Below are 23,872 nucleotides of genomic sequence, written 5' to 3' on the forward strand. Positions count from 1 at the left end.
GTTTTTTAAATGATATATTTTAATTAATAAATACTACTGTGTGCACCGAATAAAAATGTGTAACTTGATACGGATGTCAAACAGAATATTTGTTTGTGACAGTGATTTTCATGAAGATTTTTACAGCAGATTGACTTCTTGTGGGTAAGTCAATTTTACAAAATATTTTAAAAATAATTTTTTATTATATTTTGTATAAGAACCAAATTATAAAAATGGCCCAGAACTGACGATTTTTTAAATTTTTGAATTAACAAAGTCATTTTGTTTTATATTAAATGAAAAAGTTAAATACTTATACAAATAAATTATTGGAATGCATCTGAAGAATTTTTTAATAATTGTTTCATGCATATTTTTACCAAATTATTTTAACGATTAAAAAATTTTAAGAGTAGAAGTTAACTTCGAAATTGACAACAAGTTACCTTCAATTATTTGTTAATTCAAATTTTTGCAGTCAACTTGATGTCAATTTTGAATCATAGATTTTGGTAAACTTGTAGTCAAAGTGGCCATCAGGATAAAGTAAATATTCTAAAGTAATCCCTGATAGCGAGACTTTCGTATCAGAAAGTCAGTCAATCAGTTGCAATCAAGTTGACGACAACATCAGCTTCTGTAACTGTTGACTACAAGTCGTTGCCAATTTTCTGAGAAAATTGAAGGCAACTTTCCGTCCACTAATGGAATGCTAAATTTGCCATCAACTTTTTCAGTAGGTTGTTGCCAGCTAGGCTAGCAAGGTAGCGACAACTTTACTGCTACAATTTGTTGTCAAGTTGGCCGCAAAAATTGACATTTCCATAAGTTGACGGCAACTAGTCGCCAACCTTCTGAGAAATTTGGTGGTAAAAGTTGGCATTCTACTAGTTGACGGGAAGTTGCCTTAAATTTTCTCAGAAAGTTAGCGACAGGTTGCGGCAGTAGATCGTCGCCAACTTTCTGGGAAAGTTGGTAACAATTTGCAGTCAACAGTTGCAAAAGCTGAAAGTTGTCGACAATTTTTTGCAACTAATGTACACCAACTTTCTGATCAGAAACTCTGGTTATCAGGGGAAGCTAACTTGACGTCAGTTCGATTATCAGGGTTGAACTTTGCCGTGAAAATTTCTGTATCGGTAACCGGGTAATTACCTTTTGGTTTGATGATAAATTACCATCAGTTTTCTTTACATTTATCATAAAAATAATTAGGATCGACTATAGATGAATAAAATGAAACACTACTTAATAATAGATGGCGCCAGTGCATCGGTTATTTTTCAAAGTATGAAAATAATCACAACTCAAAGATAATTTCTGTAACAAATAGCAACTCGGGACTGTTATTTATTAATTGTCTTCTAATTAATATTTAAATTTATGCTTGCAAATTAGCAATAATGATTAATGAATTTAATTATTATATCCGACAATAAAATGTTGATTTGCTGATTCATCATTAGCTCAACTATATACGTAATGTATATAAAGTAACTTTTTATTATTATTATAAATTCAAATATAAATATATTATTATTACAAATGCACTGACCAGTATATTGTTTGAACATCAGAGCGCGATTTTCTATCGAGTTAATGACCTCAACGATGTAATTAATCTTCGTAATTACACGCGATATTAACATAACGATGCGACGTCTGACATAGCTATGTAGCGCCGCCGGTTAAAATTGAATCCTCATGTAAATCATTAACTTTCGCTTCAATATAATAAATTATTTCTCGTTATCAAGATCAACTATGACAAGTTTATTAATGCATATTATTGTAATAATAAAAATGTAATTAGCTTCGACTGTGAATAGAAGAATGATATGAGAAAAATAACAATAGATCACCTTCTTTTGAATTTACATCATATATATAGTATACAGTATAATATATATGATACGTATACTACACAAGTAGAATCGATAGAAACAGTCTATAATATATATAAAAATATGAAATTCGTGTATTGGATGTATCATGTACATGAGTATTATTATAAAGTGTACATTACCAATAGCGGAAGAAGAAGCTATTTCTCCAATTGATATGGATGAGACGCTCGAATTTTGATGTACGCTCAATTTCAAATGGAAAATCATTCTTGGATTGGATTTTGTACGTGAGCTGAAATAAAGTAAATGCCGTAAGTTTTTCGCTCGTTCAAATCAACGTAACACGGTGCCCATGATGAATTCACAATTCTAAAATAAAATAAAATGAAAATAACTATATAAAATATATTAGTTTTTATAGCATTCTTTATATGAGCACAGTGTTTATTACAATACACTGTAAAAAGTTTTGAGTCCATGGTGTGGTGTGAATAATTTTGTGTGAAAATTTTCAACACCGTTGGTGTGACAGTTACACGACGCAAAGTGTTAAATTTTTGGCCCTACGAATTATAACCACCACACCACCAACAGTGTAAATGTTAAATACTTATGTTAATAGAATCATTAATTTATCAACTTCGAATCAATAATATATGTGTATTCATTTTAATAATAAAAATAGTTATTGGCTAATTTTCAACTACATATCTTATGATTGGACAATGTATGACTTTTGAGCTAATAACTCCCGAGGGTGTGAAAGACAACACTGATATGGAGTTAAAAGTACATCTCTTGATGATTCACACAGTGGATACCGTAATAAAGTCCTCGAGAACCATTTTCACATTAAAAATTTTGGTGTGAAAACTACACCAAACATCGTGTTGAATTTAGGCGGTATCATTTAAAAATTTTTACACTGTCTAGCGTGTAAATATGTAATTTATTAAGTGATTAAAAATGTTCAATGATGATTTGTTGCTCGTTGATAAAAATTATAACGAGTAACACGAAATGGTGTGAAAAAATTAGATTACACCGTGTTAAAATTACACGAATGGATACTTTACACCAAGGGTTTTTTATACCGTTATTTTACACTACACAGTCGTGTATAGTTCTCGAAGGTCATTTTTACACCAAAATTTTTTACAGTATACTCGGGATGAAATTTATGATGCCTTTCAACAAACAACGAATAAAGTATCTAATATAAACAATACAATGTGAAATAATTGGTGGTTAAGAGTCCGTGTGGACCAACGACAAAATATGATCAGCAGGTGGCTCATCTTTAACCTAAATGATTAAATTATACCAACAAATAAAAATGGATGTTTATATTACAATAAAATTGTCGTTTCATTTAAGACTAATCAGTGTCCATGATGAATTCGCTATTCAAAAATAAAATAAAATGAACATAACGAAAATAAAAAAAAACAAAATGAAAAGTAAAAAATCTACTGAATCTAGATTTCTGAAATGTTTCGCATAAGTACTATTATGCCAGCCGAAAATTGCAGCCACCCCCAATTATCCCTTAAGTAACCTTTAAGCAGTCAAATTACATTAATTATTTTCGTTGCGCGAAAAACGATTCGATCATCAGGTACATAAATATATTTGTTTTTAAAACATTTTTTAGACATTGTAAGAAATTTGCGGAGTGAACGGGTATTAAATCCGGAGGGAATGTGGAGCAGATGACTGTTTATTTATTCAATTCCCTCGGAGTGAAATTTACTCCAAAAGGGAGTTTATTTCAATATCAAAAATCCGAATCGAAGCGAATGCGGGTTGAAATAAAATCCAGACCACTCCGAATTCACTTCCGATTTTTTACAATGTGTTATTTACAAATTTGGTATCCATTTTTGAGAGATAAAAAAATGATATGGCTGAACTGAGTAAGATCATATTAGAATCGGTATGATGCCAGCGGAGAAACCAATAAAAATAAGTATAGATATCGTTTCGATAAAAAAGTGTAAAGCTTGTACTATTTTGTTATAAAAGATATTTAAAAATTTTTTTTCATCTTTTCTTTATATTATTTAACTTTTTCTTCATTCTTAAGCTATGAGAGAAAAATCGTGGATGAAAAAAAGAGAGGGTGGATAACTCTGGGATATTTCTATGCCGCAACTTAAATTGGCTCGATAAAAGTTCGTGGAACAAAAGCGGCGTCGAGTAACAGTAACTCGCGCGAGTTACCACGTGCACTATATATTATCAGAAACATCTGCCAAACGTTATTACAACTTTGAATAAAGAACGACCCGCAGAAACTTTCGCCTTCCACTAACCATCTTCGTTAACTCGTCTTTTTACTTTATCTTTCCGTCAAAAATGTTTTTTATTCACCTAAACTTTGTAAAAAATAAATTTCATCATATATATTTCATAAACAATAATTAATTCAAAAATATCAGGTACAAAACACTTTCAGTTATTTATTAATAAAGTGCTACGGTAACTATGATCGACACCTGTCTCGCAGTTATGTTCTAATAACTCAATTGACCCCCTTTAATTTTATTCTTATTTCGCATAGAATTTAAAGCTAAAGAATCTAGATTTAAAACATAAAATTATATACGATATCGTTACTCTTGATGATTCATCACGCCATTTGAGTTTCGAATGAGGGTATAGATCAACAGTAACGATAACATAATTTACGGAGGCATCGGAAATAGGTTTATTGAGATTGTGAAATTATAGTACAAGAGAATTACAAATGATTAATTTACTATTTATCTATATCTATCTATATAAATATATATGGTAATTATTTCGTTACAATCACTAATCGAATTGATTAGTAAAATTGGTGTAGTCACACAATGCAGTTATAATTAATCTGCTAAGCCACGATTATCCGAACAATTTAAAATACACCGTCCATTTCCGACAAAATAATTCCATTAAATTGATGAGACCTCTCGGTTTATGGTTTATTTTTATGACAAATATTACGTTTTATAGATACATAAACATATCAAACACGTTATATGAGTTCATAGGCGAGTCAAGCGAATATTTATCGTGACTAGATAAAATGAAAAAAAAAAAAAAAAAAAGGATTCGCGGAAGCTCCGTCGTTGTTTCATCGTTATTCCACCGTTATTTCCAGCGAGCGGTTAAAAGAGAATTATTGCGTCCGTCCGTTTCTGAAACGCCAGTCCACTGTCCTGGGGAATCTACCCCATATATGATTATTTTCTCTTCTCTTCAGTTTCTAGCTCTATATTCTGTCATATATCTACGCTATACAGCCATATATATATATATATATATATATATATATATATATATATATATATATATATAGCCTGAATAAACTAGTCTCTTGTGGCAAACATTAATCTTCTCATTTAAACACGTGCAATTGAGAATTCTCTTTTTCGAAATTCCGCGGAATTTCTTTAATTTATTGCATTCCCGGGTCAAAAATAAAACTTGATTTAGACTTGGTTTATCAAGTCGAAATTTGGAGCCGTTTTTCACAAGACAAACTCAACTTTTTTTTATGGAGATATGAAATACAATGAGTTTTCGCCTTAGTTTAGACTTAGTTCAGACTTAACTGGCTTACTTAGTTACGATTTAAGACAAAAAAAGTCTAAATCAAGTCGAAATTGACTTGGTTTAGACTTATTCGACTTAAAATGTAAGGCGAAAAAGTATAAATCTAATCTAAAGTGAAATAATTTTTATATATTAAGGCGAAATAAGTAAGGTGAATAAATAACTTTTTTTCGACTTGATTTAGCAAGTCAAAAGTAAGGTGAATGAGTATCGTACTCGAAGTAAAGACGAATAAGTTCAAACTAAGACCAAAAAATATAAATAAGTTGAAATAACTTGAAACTAAGATGAAAAAAGTTGAAACAAATTTAATTTAAGTTGAAAAAGTCGAGATCTCATCGAAAAATCGTCGGCAAATCAATAACTTCGAAAGAAAATAACTATACGGAGAGAAAAGAATAGTTCTAATTTCCATGTAGAATGATAACTATTACTATGTTACATAGTAACGAGGATTTTTTAATGTCGAGATCAGAGTCAAAAAACAAATTCTTCTTTAGTCCTTAAAAGCCTCAATTCCTTTAATGTTTTATTAGCTGCCCAGAAAGTAACTCTATTTTAGTACCCAAAATTCTCAATGAATGAAAAGTTATGTTTTGGACTTTGAAAAATTTTAGATAGAAAAAGGAGGGGAGAGAATTCGTCGAATGAGACTTTTGAGGTTCAAATGTGGATAAAATTATTCCTGTATGTTTTGAGTATTTTGAGGCTCTAATCCAGATTATGTTATTCCAGTTTAGCCTTCTAAGTGGTAAAATTGGTCGTAACTACTACTTTGAGGACTAAATTAGAATAACTTTGTACACTGTTGTCAATCTTGAAATTCTACATTGATCTACAAAAACCTCATTGAGAATTTTGAGACTTAAATCCGAATTTGATTTTTGATTCGTGGTCAAAGGATAGAGTAATACCCCCTTTCTACATGGTAACGTTGGCCATGCTAGCATAGGAATGATTACCATTCTACATTGACGACAGAACCATGTAATGGACATGACTACACTGTTACCTGGCAACATTTACGATGTTTTATTTATTTGATATTTAGTAAATAAGGTTATAACTCATAATGGCTCATAATGAAATATCAGTTTTTGATAAAAGATACATGGAGAAAAATGTCAAGTAAATATGCCTATGCAGCACAGTAGTAATTACATTACTCTATAGTTTGTGTATAAGAGCGGCAGGGCACAAACTATAGAGTAATGTAAATATTACTGTGCTGCATAGGCATATTCACTATTTTTATCCGTGTAGAGAATGATTTAAAAAATTATAATATTTAGTAATAATCAATTTATTTACTTCGTTGTCTTATATATATTTATTAAACTGTAATGACAGCTATTCAAGCATGGGACAGTAGCATTCTACACAGTCCTGATTTTCATGCTTGATGGCGATTTTTACCATTTTAATTGTTTCAATGTAACATAGTAATCATTACCAGAAGAATGGTAATGAATTCTATTCTACATAGCATTATTGACAATTTTACAAAAAATTAATCTGGTTACTATGCAGAATGGTAATTATTACTATTCTTTTCTCTCCGTTTACAACAGATTCTAACGATTGTGACTATGGACAATTTAAGACTACGGTAACCGATAAAGGGATATCATATGTATTTATTTCTACGTGAAGCGTATCAAATGTAGTATACGTGACATGAAAACGTGATACAAATATAGTATATATGGATTTATATTATTAGATTTATTAAAATACTATTACGGATGTAGCCAAAAATTCAAATTTTATTTGAATTATGAACGAAAAAATTGATATGTTTAGAAGTTTTAATTTGCAGATAAATTTAAAAAAATATTGAATGTGTAATGGAAAATAGTTTTTTAAATCGTGGATGTAAATATTTTTGACAGTTTTCAGCAAATACTTTATATTCTGCAGGCATAGCGTTGTACAGTGGTGTGTATATCTTGTCGATTTTCAAATAGAGCCGTCGCTTAGCCAACCGTGAAACACGTTTGCTTGAATTGAAGCGCGAAACCGCAAGAGTTTAAATTTTATTTGAAGATATTATTTTTAAACTCGGAAAAATTAAAATAGTAAATCATGTTCTATCATTTTTATTTAATAAAATAAATTACTCATGGATTATTTTTTATGTCAAAATAACAAACAGTTAAATTGTAATTTTATTTATAAGGTAATTTAGTATAATATTATTTTTATTTGCAAAAATCATTTTCATACAAACGGTATAATGTAAAAGGAAAGAGTTTTTAAATAAATTCTATGGGTGTAAGGTATCATATACCACGACCGCCGTATAAAAGTGTAATATAGACATGTCCGAACAGAATTGAGCGTAGGTTAATTGTTTCGAACAATCCCGGGGCGCTTGGGATTTTATACGAGTGGTGTGAGTAGGTTGTTACTATGACTACGTGCAACGCATCTTTTGCATCCGCGAAGTTACATAGAAGAGAAGAGAAGTAATAGTAGTAGTAGTATGTAGTAGTATGTAGTAGTGGAGAAGTAAAGAGAAGGAAAATCAAGTAAACTGGGCGCGCGAGAATCCGCGGGTTTTCATGTACGAAGTTGCAATAGTGGGGTATTTTGTTGCTGGTGCTCTCATAGGGACAGGATAAAAGTGGTGGGGAAACATGTGGGCGTGGTTCATATTGAACCCGACGAAGAAGTCATACTCTGGGTTGTAAACTCGGACCGCCTCCTTTTCCTGTTTCATCCCCCATCTCATTCTATCATTCTGTCTTCATCACTCTTATACATTATTTCGATCCTTGTCATCCACCCTCTCACACATCCAAGTTACGTTCTCTTTTGCGCCAACGCCGCCGATGTGAATCGTTTCATTTTTATTATCGCTCTTAAAACAACCGAGCCACGACCGACCATCGATCCACATTAGCGGCTAATTTCACGTTATTATCTTTCCACTTGCTCTCTTGGATTTTTCAGTTTTGTGATTCGCGTGTATCTCAATAAGCTCTTTTTAAACTGGTCCATGTCAAATCGATAAATTGATTTATTACTTATTTCATTTTGTGATTTAAATAATTATAGATCTCAAATTTTTAATTATTTTATATCTTTTACTTTATTTTGGTTTGTTTTCTTCTAAAGTTTTTTTTATTTAGAGCATTATTAGATATATAATTTCTTTATTATTAAAGGATTTACGAGGTGATGGTAATTAACGAGTAACTCGATTAGACTCGGTGTAGTTTCATAGGCGATAAATGAACGTGAGGGAAAATATAGCAAATGTAGATAGATAGTTATGTATATATATATATATATATATATATATATATATATATATATATATATATATATGTATAATATAAACTATTGAACTCTCTTCTCTATCTTTCTCGCAGTTTCTAACACATTGAGGTGGGTGGAGTAATTAATTTACGCGGGGACAAAACCGGTAACGAGTTCGGTGCATGCAAGCTCCGGGAAACTCTCACGCGATAACTCCTCGAGTGTATTTAGCGGACTCTCCCGTGAGCTGGAACCGCCGTGCTTGGAATCTCGTTTAAATTGAGTCGCCGAGTTTAATTGGCTATTTATTTTAAAGTTATAAATTTTGTTTCAGGTCGATTTTTACGCTCGAATAAAATCCTCTACATTCATAGTTTAATTTTAATTTATTTTTTATTTTTACATTTTAATATAATATTTGATTAATCTTTAATTAACATTTTTTTATTAATACTGAATTTTTAAATAATACAATCGGAGAAAATTGAGTCAAAAAAGAATTATTTAGTAAATCAGCATAATGTTGATTTTATAAAAAATTATTATTTAAAGTATTATTCTAATACTAAAATTCAAACATCCTGAAGAAATTTAATTTCTATTGTGATATGGACTGGTGACATAAACAAAATAATTCAAGACTAAAAAAAAAAATTTCTCATCAGCTCGACCAATTTAATTAAAAGCTTTAAAGTTTTAAAATATAATGCTTATGTTCTATTCTATTATATGCAGTTGAAAAAGACTATGAATAAAAAATTTTATGTTCAGCTGTTTTAGGGTTTTGATATATTAAATCGACTAGTTCATCAAAATATATTTATTATTAAAATTATTTGGCCAACAAAAGAAAGATCAAAATATAAAAAACTGACATTTTTAAATGTATTCGAATAAGTAGACTATGCATTAAAAAAAAAATTGACAAAAAACGGTTGTTCCTAAAGTAAGTTTCTGGCGATGTTTTTTGAAAAAAAAAAAAAAAAAAAAAAAACGGTTTGGATGATTCTAAAAACGCTAATCGAAAAGACTTTTTATGGGAGTAATAGATACACGTCATAATATAGAGTCATTATATTCTACCTGACTAGAAAGTACTGTGGGATCGCCCAGAGTATACATGTGGACCTCATTGGGTTCCGATAAGGCATGCCCAATAGGGAAATCCATATGAGGACCCAATAAAAACTCAATTCGGAAATCCGAATCGAAAAAAAATTAAATTATTGTAAGTTTTATTCTATTGGGGCTTATGGGGGATCTTAGTGGAAGAACCCACCGTAAAAATGAAAAATAATAGCCATTTTTTCCCATTGGTTTCTGTGTGGGACCTAAGTGGGAAAACCCAAAGTGAAAATAAAAAATTACTATCGTTTTTTTTAATTGGGTTCTGTGTGGGATCAAAGTGGGAAAACCCAGCGTGAAAATAAAACAATTTTTATCATATGTGTACACACTCTAAAAGTGAATTTTAGTGATTCATTAGAAAATATAGTGAATATTCACTAATTCACTCTTAAAAAATATACAGGAAAAAAAGATATCGGCTCAAGAACATTTTTTGCAATTCAGAAGGAATAAGCAAAAATTTTTTTAGTTCAAGAAAGAAATATCTTGTTTAAAAAAAATTTTTTTTTCAACCAACAAAATTTTGGCTTTCTTTATGGATTGAAAAAATATTCTTGGGCCAAGAAAATAATTCTTAAACCAAAGTACTCTCTAAAAATGAATCAGTGAAATTCACTTTGACTTAGTGAATATTGACTGGGAACCAGCTATAAGTATACCACTGGTTAAATTAGTGGTATACTTATAACTGTAAAAATAGTGACTATCCACTGATTCGCAGTGAATTTTACTAATTCATTTTTAGAGGGTATTCTTTTTTTCTGTGTTAAAATATTCATGTTAAATACAGCTTTAATTTCACTAGGAGGCTGATCAGTCTGTATTTATGACACCTGGTAGGCTGAACAGCTTAATTTAAGGCTCAATTTAGCGTAGTCAGTTTCAAGTAAGATTCAGTTCATTTAAAGTCCAGTCCACCATAGTTTGAAATAATGCTGAAACTTTTCGACTCAGGAATGAACAGAAATATTTTCGGAGACTTCAAAACGCTGATATTTTTAAATGGAATACTGATAATGTTTTTCATTTAACGTCTTTTTTCATCATGAAATCAAATATTTTTCATTTAACAAAAAACATTAGAATTTTTAAAAATAATGTTTTTCATTATTTTTATTGAAGATTTTGAAAAATAAAAATAGCTTGTACTTATATATAATATAAATGACAGAGATTATATTGATGCTTCCATGTTTATATATATATATATATATATTCATCTAAGTCATCTCTAGAATTATTACATATATGATGGAATTTCATTCTGTACATACGAATTAGCATTTATATCACTGAGTATGTATTCAACGAAGCGGAAACAAAATCACTGTAATATCAAAATAGACATTCGTTGTCACATGGGAATTAATTTTCCCATCTACTCAAATAAGTTATCCCGCTGTTTACACTTTGATAAATTTAATAATGATAAGAAATATATAACATGATAAATAAATAAAATAATAATAATTTATTTACGTGTAGATATATTTTAATAAAAATTAATAATATATTATTTTATTAAATCATTTATTACAATAGTGAAGATCATCAATCGTAAATCGTTAGATTCATCGAAAACTCACTCCCTGGAGAGTCTTTTCGATCATTTTATTCACACCCTAAATGCATGCGTAACCACCAAAATAACACGTGTCAAGGTTGAACACGAGTAATCGTTAAGGGTTGTTCTTTTTTTTTCTTCAAAGCCCAGGGCGATTTTCCAATACAGACGAGACAAGGGGTTGGTTCATCGTTTTCGTTATATGTGGCTATATATAGTTTTGTGTCGTTTGTACTTAACTCTGTCTCACTTTTACATTTGTGGGATGTTCAAAAGACACGTCAGCAGTCTATGTCCTCACTAGCCACATTGGAACATCCCTCGACAGATCCCTTGAGAGTTACGCATCAGGATACTCAACTACTATACCCTAGAAAGAGCAAAAGATCACCAAGACAGAAAGATCGATGGTCCTGATAAAGTGAGTGTTTTTGATCGTTTGCCAACTCACGTTAAGACTTTCTTCTTCACATAATACACGATGATTTTGTTTTTTAATTATATGGTTATAATAACTATCGCATTATCCCATTACTATTTTTAAATTAAGAATGGGTTAATGATAAATTACTGTAATAAGTATTGTAGAATAACAATTTATTTACTATTTTTATTTATTAAAAATAATAAGTTTTTATTGTTGTTTTATATACTGATAGATTTGTCTGTTGAGATATTCGTTGATCATCATACAAGTTAAGATGTTGCGACGATGAGTAAACCTTATAACGAGACGTAAAAATAAATGCTTAAAAAGAAAATAACTATATATAAGAAGGTTGAGATTAATGAAATGACCGCGGGCAAATAACACAACTATAAGAAAGGGACCGCGTGTGATGTGGGGAACATATGAGAAGAAGGTGAATTGGTGGTCGCGCGAGTTTCAGGAGGTGAGAGGTGTGTAATAAAAGAGATGAAAAAGAATAATAAGATGTATATATTTGATGAGTAAGAAAAATTAAATAGATACGCCAGTCCAGAATTTAAAATAAAAAAGTTAAACTCAGAGGTGCATCGGGTTCGTGCAATGAATTATGATCGTCATCAACGCTGCGGGATGTCAAAATCTTGACAGATTATCAACCTAATTTACTAATATTTAATTATACATTTGCAATCTTTTACTCTCAACAAGAAACAGAAAATAATGATATGTTTTAATCAATCTGTTTAATTATTTTTCGTAATAGTTTATCCACATAGAGGACCGGGGAAAAATGGGATACTATTTTTGAATCAAAAATGATTTTTTTGGTTCAAAATTCTGATATAGTTTGCAGAAAAGAAGGGGGAAATTAATTAGCGGGTTATGCGGTGACAAAAATTTTTATTGCATTTTTTTTAAGTGCTTATCTGAATTTTTTCATTGAGACATGAAAAAGGTTAAATCTGGAATAAAATGGACCACTATTGAAATTTCTTTGATTCATTAACTTAATTACTGAAATGTACTCTAATTACTTAAGGTCAAGTACGAAAAATTCATGCAAAAAACTTTTACCTATTTTGCAATTGTCGCCCATTTTACATAAGATTAAAATTTTTTTAGGTTCCAATAAAATACATCAGATAGTTTGTTTGTTTTTCAAACACTTGAAAAAAAAAAAAATTTTGATTTCACAGAAACTTTTGGCCGCACTGTCCGTGCTCCCCAACTTGCCCCACCCCTTTCTGCGAAAAATAACTGAGCATTTTTAAGCATAAAAATGAAGCCTCATTTTACTCCAGACCCCTACCAAAAATATGTTGGCTCATTTTACCCCCAGTCTTCCCCATATTTAAAATAATTTCCATAGTTATTTTTATCTTGCGTTTTATTTTGATTTTATTCTCTCTACAAGGATTTATTGATGAATATAATATTGTAGTTAAAATTGAAAGATGAACTCGTTAAAAAATAATCACCGAATTAAATCGAGACACTTGGTTGTGTAAACAACCCCTAAAGTCTGTTAGTATATTATATATAAAATGCGATGATGGTCTTTTCCAAGTCTCTGTGCCAACCCTCGTAACATGGATTGTCGATCTTTTTCTATATACTTGGTGCTTTGTCTTTTACTCTTCTAATAATAAATGGGACCCTTGGGTACCGCAAATGAACCACGAAATACTGGTAGTGCCCTACTGGACCAACCTGTCGCTATAGCTCGATCCGTCGGTGAGTTTACCGACCATCTGTCCATTTTATCTCTATCTCACTTTTGTTCTCTCTCAATGCGTTAGAGATCGTCAGAAGATAAATTCATATGCCACTTGGCATTCGTGTCGTTTAGTTGCGTCGACTTGAACTCGTTGATGCGTACACCCGTTTCGAATTCTGTTTTCCTCTGTCTCGACATGTATTTTCACCGCCCACCCTTTTTTCTATTGTTGTTATAGATGCATCGTGTCGCAACATACACATCACCCTAGCATATATTCTATCTAAGAATTGTATATGAATTGCGGTATGAATTCGACATTCGTTCATAAATGCCTCACGAGATAAGGTATTATAAATTTAATGTACCAAATGGCGTTATGTATAAACATAATCGAGCGTTAAATTTGAAATTTTTTCATTCATTATAAATTGCTATTGCTGGACAATTCAATTTTTAAAATTATTATTCTTTGTGAAATTGGATAATAATAAGTGTAATAGTTTATGAGGAGCATATGCTTGACTATGAAAAATTAGATGTTAACACCATATTGGACACTTTTGAAAATGATATAAAATATAAACTATAGTCATAGCCGATTATCGAACTTTTGACCAGCAATTTAATTAATTTATTGTTTATTTTATAAATTATTGAAGAAAAGAAGGATAATTTCTTTAGTGAATATCACTTATGATTTACTTTTGTTCATTGAATAGTTTTAGAATATGGATATAAAGACAATGGATAAACGGTGCAAATTAGTTTTACGCGAAATTTCAGTTAGATATCCGAAAACATTCACGAGTTGAAAATATTTCGTATAGAAGGTCTAAAAAATTTTCAGGTTGAAATGTTTTGATGAAAAATGGTTTAGATAAAAATGAGGACAATCTTTTTGGTTGAAAGTGAAAAATTTGAACAATCAATTTCTTTTTTATTAAATGGGGCTTGTTGATTTTTTTGAGGCAATTTTATAAAAGTTCCTGCTTATGAAAAATTTAAGCAGTGTTATATTTTTTATTAATGATTTAATTTTTTTTTTTTTTTTTCATTTCTAAAATCATTGATAATTGAAAAAAATATCAAGAATCGTTAGTACAAAGTAATTATTGACCATATATTGCCAATTTCTATGTATAATCATTTTTCACGGATAGATTATACAGTTCTTCGTTGTTAGTTCAGTTTTCGAATTTGTGCTGAATTTGGCTTTCCTAATTATGCAAAGTTTCGGACATGCGTTATTTTTGTGATACGAACCGTACCCTAATAGCTATCTTAGTCAAAATCTTGAAATCACAGTATATATATATATATATATATATATATATATATATATATATATATATTTAATATTTCGCTGTATTCTCCTTGACTTGCTCAAGATTTGCTCCAAAATTGATCAATATTGCCTCAAGGGTATGTGGTTGCCTTATTTGGCGCGAACTCGGAATTCGGAACTAATAAAAAACGAACTGAAATTTCTAGTGGGAAAGATGCGACTTAGAAACTTCATAAGTAAATTTAGATTCTGATTAAATTTGAAAAAAACTAAAAAAAAAAAATTGAAGGATGTCAACTTTGGTAAAAAATAATTTTTTCTATTCTGGCTTGAAGAAGTCAAACGTCAATGCAATTATCTTTTCAAGCTTATTGAGTTTTAAGATCGAGAAATTCTGAGGCTGGCTCGTTTTTCGATTTTTTTCCCTTAGAAGTATAAATTTCAAGACAATAATTTTTTTACAGAACAGAACCAAAAATGATCAAAGTCACACCATTTGAATAACACAGCTAGAATCGTTTTCGATGCAAACTCTTCTATATTCAATACAAAAAATTTCGATACTAAAAAATTTCTAACATATTTTAAAAATATTTATTAAAGTTGTCCCATAGTTGCTCATAAATTTACTAATTAATATATAAAGTTTCGTACAAAATAATTTAGTTTAAAAGATAATAATTTTTATTTTAATCATAAATCATTTAGATTTGCAATTTAATAGTGAAAATACGAAGCTAAATTTACAGATGAAATATGGAGATAGCAACTCATGTTGTTACATAAATCGAAGTCCTGCAATGCGTTTATATTGCCCCGGTGACCGTTGATGCGTTCTAGTGGTGAATAACGTTAAAATAAATAAATAAACATGATCGCGGTAACTCACAATTATTTATAACGAGTGAGGGTCCATGAAATTGTGGGGTTAGAGTGAGTGTGCTCTGTATGAAACCGTCACTTTTAATTTGAGAAGCGTGCTTTACCATGTTTGACATATTTTAATTTGCGATTTATAGCATCACTACCAAACCCGTTAAAAGATGGATGATTAATCGTATAAAATATTGCTTAATTTTTACCTCTCAATATTTATGTAACTAATTTTTATTTATTTTGTTTTTTTTTCATTTTTAAATGAATTATCGTACTATTTAATTAGCGTATCATAAATTAAATAATTTTTTTCAAGGGTTAAGAAAGAATAGTTTTTGTATAAATGATAGGGAGTAAATAGTCAATGAGAATCAGAGTGAGAAGAAAATAGAAAATAGAACGAAAATGAAATGAACGAAATAAGCGACGGTACAGCATAGATCCCACTTGGGTATCGTTACTTTGCCGTGCACAGGCCGGAAAATTGTTTACTGGATTGTTTAAACGAAATTTAGTAAAGCTTACTGATTTTATATCACGAGCAACGCTGCCCTAGGGAGCCACCCCGGATTATACATTAACGAAGTTAGCGACTTCGTTGTACCGCTCGTGGTTGTGCAAGTGTTTGCATATACGTTTTATACTATGGACCGGAAAACACATTACGTGATCCCTACGAAACCCATATCGCTGTTGAGAATGAATTCACACTTGTTAATTGATCTGAAATAAACGGTTGCTCATATAAATATAAATATGAATATTGTTTCTATTAGACTGATAAGTCATTAACGATCATACAATTATTTTTAATTGTAATAATATCATTAAAGTTTGTTAAGGAATATGTTATCCCATGCAGGAGCTGTCAGAGTTGAACGACGGGGCCCTACTTGGCCCAGCACTGGGGAACCTAGTTTTGACACACCTATATTGGCCCATGCTTGGCTCATGATTGGATTCCCCTGTCTTGGCCATCCAATGGCAAGCCAGACTTGGGCCAAGGTAGGATCACCCAAGTTTCATTATACTTATGGTTTAATAAGTAGATCATATAAATGTATCAGTTCAACATTAGTAGGTTCGTCCAGTAGCTATCGTTCGGACTCAGCAATCGGAAGGTCATCACTTACCTCCTTTAAATAGTTTAAACGTTAATGATCATAAATTCTACGAGGTTAATAATAATAAAATTTTTTAAAATAAAATTTATCCGTTTCCTCGATGCATGGGCCAGGTCTGGCAATCAAGCATGGGCCAAGTCTAGCAACCGAGTCTGGCCCCGTGTTTTCATTTCAATGTCCTCCAAAAGCTGGACCAAGGCTGACTTACAAGCTTGGGCCAAGGTTATACATACTTGGGTCATTCCTGGGCCAAATCTGGGTCCGTCGTACTTTTCTCTCTGTGATGTCGACAGATAAAGTTTTGAGCTAAAAACGGCACACACATTTTTGAGTTATGAATAAAAATGATAAAAAATTTGATGATTTTTTTTTTAGTTAAGATTCATTTATTTATTATTTGATTGATTCATACGAAAATATCATAAAATGATTTTATAATTTCGGTTTACTAAAATTTTATAGTAGGACATCCTTGTAGAATCCTAGTGGGACCCTATAAAGGACATTTACAAAGAAAATTTTTATAAACTGAATATGATTTAATGTAATGAATAATTAAATCATTAATAAAATAATTCTTAAAATAAATTAGTAGATAATAGTATTAGGTAGTAGCTAAGGCATTAATGGAATATCCACATAATTTCACATATAAAGCCCTATGTATACATATATCACATAACTTTAGATGATATTTATGTAGTCCCGCGAGCTAGAGGGGTAAGCTCTGCCACCGTGAATCGACCCATCGTCCCATCTGGTCAAAGTGGCGATCATAATGTCCCGTTGACTATCACCTATAATTTGGGGTAATATATTACCTGGTAATTCGTTACGTATTGATGTAAGACGTAATTATGAATCGACCCTCGAGTCAATTCTAGCCATATCTGCCACATGTCTCGCTACAATTCAGATCCAAACTATTTTCGCTCTGCCAATTTTTATAAACTTTTTTATTTACTTCTCAGCTAGCTCTTTTTGCAGGTGTTGTATTTTTATTTACTTTTTTATATAAATATCTACAAAATTATTTTAATCGTTCATGGAGAAATTATTCTTGTTCAAAATGCTATGGTGTCATAGATGCTGTTCATAAAATACATTCGCATTCATGGAGGAGAAGAGGGTGTTGCTTACTGTGACAAGGGGTCAGGAGGTCTAAGGAATTGTGACGTTCGCTGCTCATCAAACAATTTTGCAAATTTGTCTCTTGGTTTCTTTATGATAGAAAGTCATTTATTTCATATTTGTAAATATATTGTGACGCAACATTGATAGGAGGATCACAGAAATGTGTCATAGCGAGACTAAGGGGGAGGGGTCTAAAAAGGTAAAATTTTATGTGACGTATTTTATAAACGGCCCTATAGAAATGCAGGACCATGTTGGCCACCTACCGGAAATTGAAATAAACTCATGCAAAAATTATTATGACTATGGTAAAATTGACAATAGTTACAGTAATTTGTGACATAATCGTTGTCAATTTTATTATGGTCATAATAATTTTTGCATGAAGTTATTTTAATTTCCGTTAGGTGGCCAACATGGTCCGGCATTACTATGGCACCGTTATGGCATCGCTATAAGTATACTTTGTTTTAATAATATATACACACATATATATACTTAGCAGTAAATAATCTTTTATTAAAATAAATAAAAGAGAAAGAATTAAATGACAATAAAAGCAAATTGTCAAGAGCCAGCAATTAGATGCGAGGTTAAATACTTACCTAGCCAAAAGTTCATCGGATTGGTGCGCGCGTGAGACAGATTAGACTCGTAATAAAGTGCTGGGGGTATAGTCACAGTGGAAACGGTCCACGAGGGAGCCACTAAGACACTGCTGTTGGAAACTGGCCTGAAACAGATTTAAACTCGTTTCCTCAGGGCTCCGGAGAGGAAGTTCGCCGCCTTTTAATTAGTTACCAGGCACGAGGACTGCCGTTGGCTTTTGCATCGTGTTCCAACACCATTCAAAATATATATAGATGTATACTTTTTTTCGTCTTTATTTCTCACCGCGTATATCTTCATCATCTTTCTTTCTCGCTGAAAAATAAAACCTCAAAAAAAAAAAAAAAATTATCATTAAATTTGAAACTATTAAAGCCTATAAAAAAAAAAACATTACAATATAATACAATGTAAAAAAGTCAAAATGAAATTATTCACATCGTTAATGTAAGGCTTTCGTTTTCAAAGATTAATTATGAGCAGACATTTGAATTAGTCACAATCACACTATATTTATTTAAGTCATCATTTTGAATCACGGAGATGTGGTAAATAAAATATGTGAATAAAAGCCAAGTTGACTAATGTTAAAATAAGTAAAGGTTGTGAGTGTTGTATATGCTCTAACGAACAAGAATAACGAGAAGAAGAAGAAAAGTATGTATTATATATATAAAGTTGATAATGAAAATGAAGAAGAGTATGTCCCCGGTGACGTGAAGGTTAGACTCACCGGTAGAAATTACTTAACTCTCGGATGATACATAAATTAAGTTAAAATCGTAAAGGGGTCGTACCACAGTCGCAGCCAGTTAGCGTGAGGGTGCTCCAGGGGGTCGTACACTCCCGCTGCTCTTTCACTTCGTCCACGTTTTACTCTACTATCATTTTACCTCTTTCTATCGTAAGCTCTTCATCTACCATTATCTCAAAACCCATTGCGAGGTGGCTTCATTGTGTCTAATAGAATTACCGCATTTCGTGCCACTTCAACTTAAACATTTTCCAATGTGATTGAAAATATATATTCTTCTTTTAAACACTTATTCATTATAATTAATATCGATCTAGTTTTTTTTTTTTTTTCAATAGCTTTTTATATTAATGCTCAACGAATTTTTTAGGTAGATTTCTTTAGAAATCGGACTATTGCAATGGGTCTCATGATGGAATTATCAAAGAATTTTGCGAAAAATATGTCTTTTTTTACCCATAGTAAAGTCAAAAAAAGAGCCATCCGGCCTTATCCGGAATGGAAAGGTAGATTTCTAATGCAAATAGAATAAAGCTACAATAGTGTATTTAATACTTATTTTGTAAGCTTAAGCATAAATTTCAAGGAAATGCATTATGCCTTATTATTCAGAAGTTATTACAGGACTAAGCTGCAAAAATAAGCTTTTTTAACTTTTTGTGAAATTTTCTAAATTTTCAAATTGTTAGAAAAGACCTTTAAAAAAACAAGTACGATATGAAAATTGAAGCTAATCGTATAAATTTTAGGATACATTTTACATAACTCAGTTATCACTTACGGTTCAAGGGTTATTTGAAATAAAGCCGGAAAATTGATTTTTATGAAAATCAAAAAAATTTCAAACACCCACAACTTCCAAACTAATCGATTGATTGGGCCCATCTTTGATCTTGATCGAGGTAATCATCCAATGAATAAGTGTATAAAATTTCATGAAGATCCGTTAAGAATTGCGGGCGCTATCGTGATGACAAGGCGCTATATTGTATATATATAAACTTTTGAGTGGATGATATTTTTAGATAGATTTCTTTAGAAATCAGACAATTGCAATGGGTCTCATGATCAAATTATCAAAGAATTTTGCCACTATATATCTTATTTTACCTAGTATAGTCAAAAATACCAACCACTCAAAAGTTTATATATATATGATATAGCGCGCCTTGTCATCACGATATCATCTGTAATTCTTAGCGGATCTTAATGAAATTTTATACACTTATTCATTGGATGATTACCTCGATTAAGGCCGAAGATGAGCCCAATCGGTCGATTAGTTTGGACGTTACGGGAGTTTGAAATTTTTTTGAATTTCATGAAAATGAATTTTCCGGCTTTATTCTTATATAACTTTTGAATCAAAAGTGACAACTTAGTTATGTAAAAATATCTTAAGTTCGTACGATTAGCTTCAATTTTCATGTATGACTTTTACTTGTTTTTTTAATGATCTTTTCTAATAATTTGGAGATCTCAAAAATTTCACAAAATGTTAAAAAAGTTTATTTTTGCGGCTTGGTCCTGTAATAACTTTTGAATGTTAAGGCCTAATTCAATTCCTCGAAATTCATATTGTAGCCTATAAAATAAGTATTATTTACACTATTGTAGCCTTATTGTATTCAAATAAGAAATCTACTTTCCCATTCTGGGTAAGGCTGGATGACTCTTTTTTTATTTAAAAGAGGCATAAAATTTATTGTTAAACATTAAAGACAAATGATCGTGTGAAGATGTCTCGTGTAACATCGAAAAATTGACAAGGATTATTATGCCAACACTTTTAGATGAATAGATATAGTAGTAACGTGAGTCCATTAAATCGTAAGTCCCGTGCGAAGCGATGTATCATCGAGATATACATACAGGGATGCTTTAGGGATAATAATTCCTCGGTGTGGCGCAACCAAGTGAACCAGATGGGGTTGCGGTACAGCAAAAGTACCAGTACGGTATCTCTCGTCGTACGGATTACGAAATATGTTCCCTAATCCATGGACGCACGCCCACTTCGGGGGGTTGTTTTCCGTAGGGACCTGGATTATCATACGCGATAAGCTAATTTTTTCCACCACGAATCGCGAGTAATGCGTCTCACTCCCTTTTACATGGATTTAGATAAAAGACTAAAAAAAAAGGGGGGTGAAATTGTCTCGAGATATCGGAATAAAATTTATCACTGAAAAAAGACGATCTTATTTTTGTCATTTGTAATTGCTTTAAATTTTACAAACTTTTTTTTTTATTCTTTATGATCGTAAATTATATGTTGGATAACTTTTATTTGTTTTTATATTTTTTTTTTTAAATATTATTATTAATTCATTCGAGCTGGCATTGTCGAGAGTTTTTATCCTCGTGGGCACACGCGTAAATTCCCAAGAGCGCCAGAGACGCGACTCGTTCAATTTCCCCGTAAAATAAAAATCCGTTTCGACCCTCCCCCTCTTCCTCCCTATATATTTCTATCCCATTTTCTTATTTATTTCCGTCTAAAATCTTATTCGCGTGAAATATCGGGGCTACATCCCCGACGGTACGTGGATTCACGGCATGATTTTTCATTAAAGTGTCTTCCAAGGTTGAGATATGACTAGGACATTGAATGTGAACTCTCCATCCAGCTAAGATTGTATACGTACATGTATATTTATATATATATACACATACGTATATTTTTATAGATGTGTTCATACACATGTATGTATGTATGTACACGTGCTTATGTGAGATGTAATCGTGTACTGGAGATGAGAGGGTTGGAGGACATGAGTTTTCGCGGTGTATCGTAAGAATTCCATGAGAAACATGTACTCAACTTTCCCACGAGCAAGATAAGGAGGATGTTATGTAAGGTCGGATAATGTAAAGAGAGAAATGGTAGACATTTTTTTTGTTTATTTGTTTTTATTGTTAAATTTTTTTCTTCTCTGGCGTTTCCTCGTGCCTGTGTGATGTCTTGCTCTTTCTTTAAACTCATACCAACGACTAGTCTCGCGAGTGCCACAGACGTTTTGAACACCTTCCAAAGTGCCGGCATGCAGCTCTGGTAATACCATCCATTTATTTCCTCGTAATTCTCGGCATCTCATGCGGCTTCACTCACTCTTTATCCTTTATCTCTTTCTTTTCTTCTCTCTTTTAGTTTAACTTTTATATACCGACTTCTCTCATACATATGTACTTTTATGATGACTAAGATATAGTATAGAAAATAGGCCGATAAGATTTAAAGCACTAGAGAATTGTTCTTCATTATTATTTGCATAAAATAAATCGATAAAATTATTTATTATTCGTTATGGTTATAATAATAATTTTATATTGATTTTATCACTGTAAAGAAAAATTTTATATTTTAGAGGCAATTCGTCACGGATATTGAGTGGGAATAAAATGAAAGTCATTGCTTGAAACGGATATTGAGTTGTCGAGATCTAAAAGTCGTTGATATGATGATTATGATGATGATCTCATGTCTACCTTGTGCCCCTGATCAAACACATTAGCTTTGACTTCCGGTCTTTTTAAGTGGTGGCTATTGTGACACATTAAGTAGCACGGGCAACTATTGTTATAAACGACAACAAGCTACCACTTGAAATTTCTTCTTCATCCTGAGGCATAACTAGTAGTAGTGGACAATATTTGTTGAGGGAAATGGGAAAGTCAACTTATTCTCACTAAATTATTGAGTGTCATCGTCAGCTAGACAATTTTTGTGGATAGATCTGGTATGAGTAGATATTTGATATTTTATATTTTTAACACCTTGTAATCATCCTCCTTCATATTAGAATGAATTACTTTTTATATACTGTAAAAAAGCGGGGTAAATCCAGGCGAAGTATAGGTGTTAAAATTTTCGGTGTCAAATTTCAACATCGAATGCGGTCTTAAAATAACACCGCTATTGATATAAATATTTTTTTACCGACGTTAAAAAAATTTCCCGGTGTTAAAATATTTTTCGGTGTTGAAAATATTTTACTTTGCAAATATTTTTACTTACTCGATCACTATTACAGTAAAGCAGTGATTTATTAATTGATTAAATTATTGGTGAATGATTATTAAAATAAGTAGGGGAAGGGGGGGGGGGCAAAATGAGCCCTTAAAGAAAACAATTTTCAAAACTTCAGTTTTTTTACTTGTTATACTTTTTTTTACTTCCTTGCCAAGTATTTGACCTTTATTTGTACTGTCCATTAAAAATAAAAAATTAAAAAATATGGGGCAAAATGGGCCCCCTCAAGAAATTTTTATAATGTGAATTTTTCAGCTTGTATAACTTTTTTTTCCTTCTGCTGAGTTTTTGGTGTTAATTTGCTGTGTCTATCAAAATTGAAAAACTCTAAAAATCTGGGTAAAATAGACCCTTAACAAAGCTCAATGTACGTTTCTCGCTTGTTTTATGTTTTGAAGCTTTTTGCTATGTATTTAGTATGGAAAATAGTTAATAGTAAAGATTTGGATCTTAAAATAACAATTCAAAGTTTTCTGTTGAATTACTATTCGATATTTTCAGTTACAAAAATTTTAGGAACCC

Source organism: Microplitis demolitor, chromosome 7 (genome assembly GCF_026212275.2).
Source record: "Microplitis demolitor isolate Queensland-Clemson2020A chromosome 7, iyMicDemo2.1a, whole genome shotgun sequence".
Lineage (NCBI taxonomy): Eukaryota > Metazoa > Arthropoda > Insecta > Hymenoptera > Braconidae > Microplitis > Microplitis demolitor.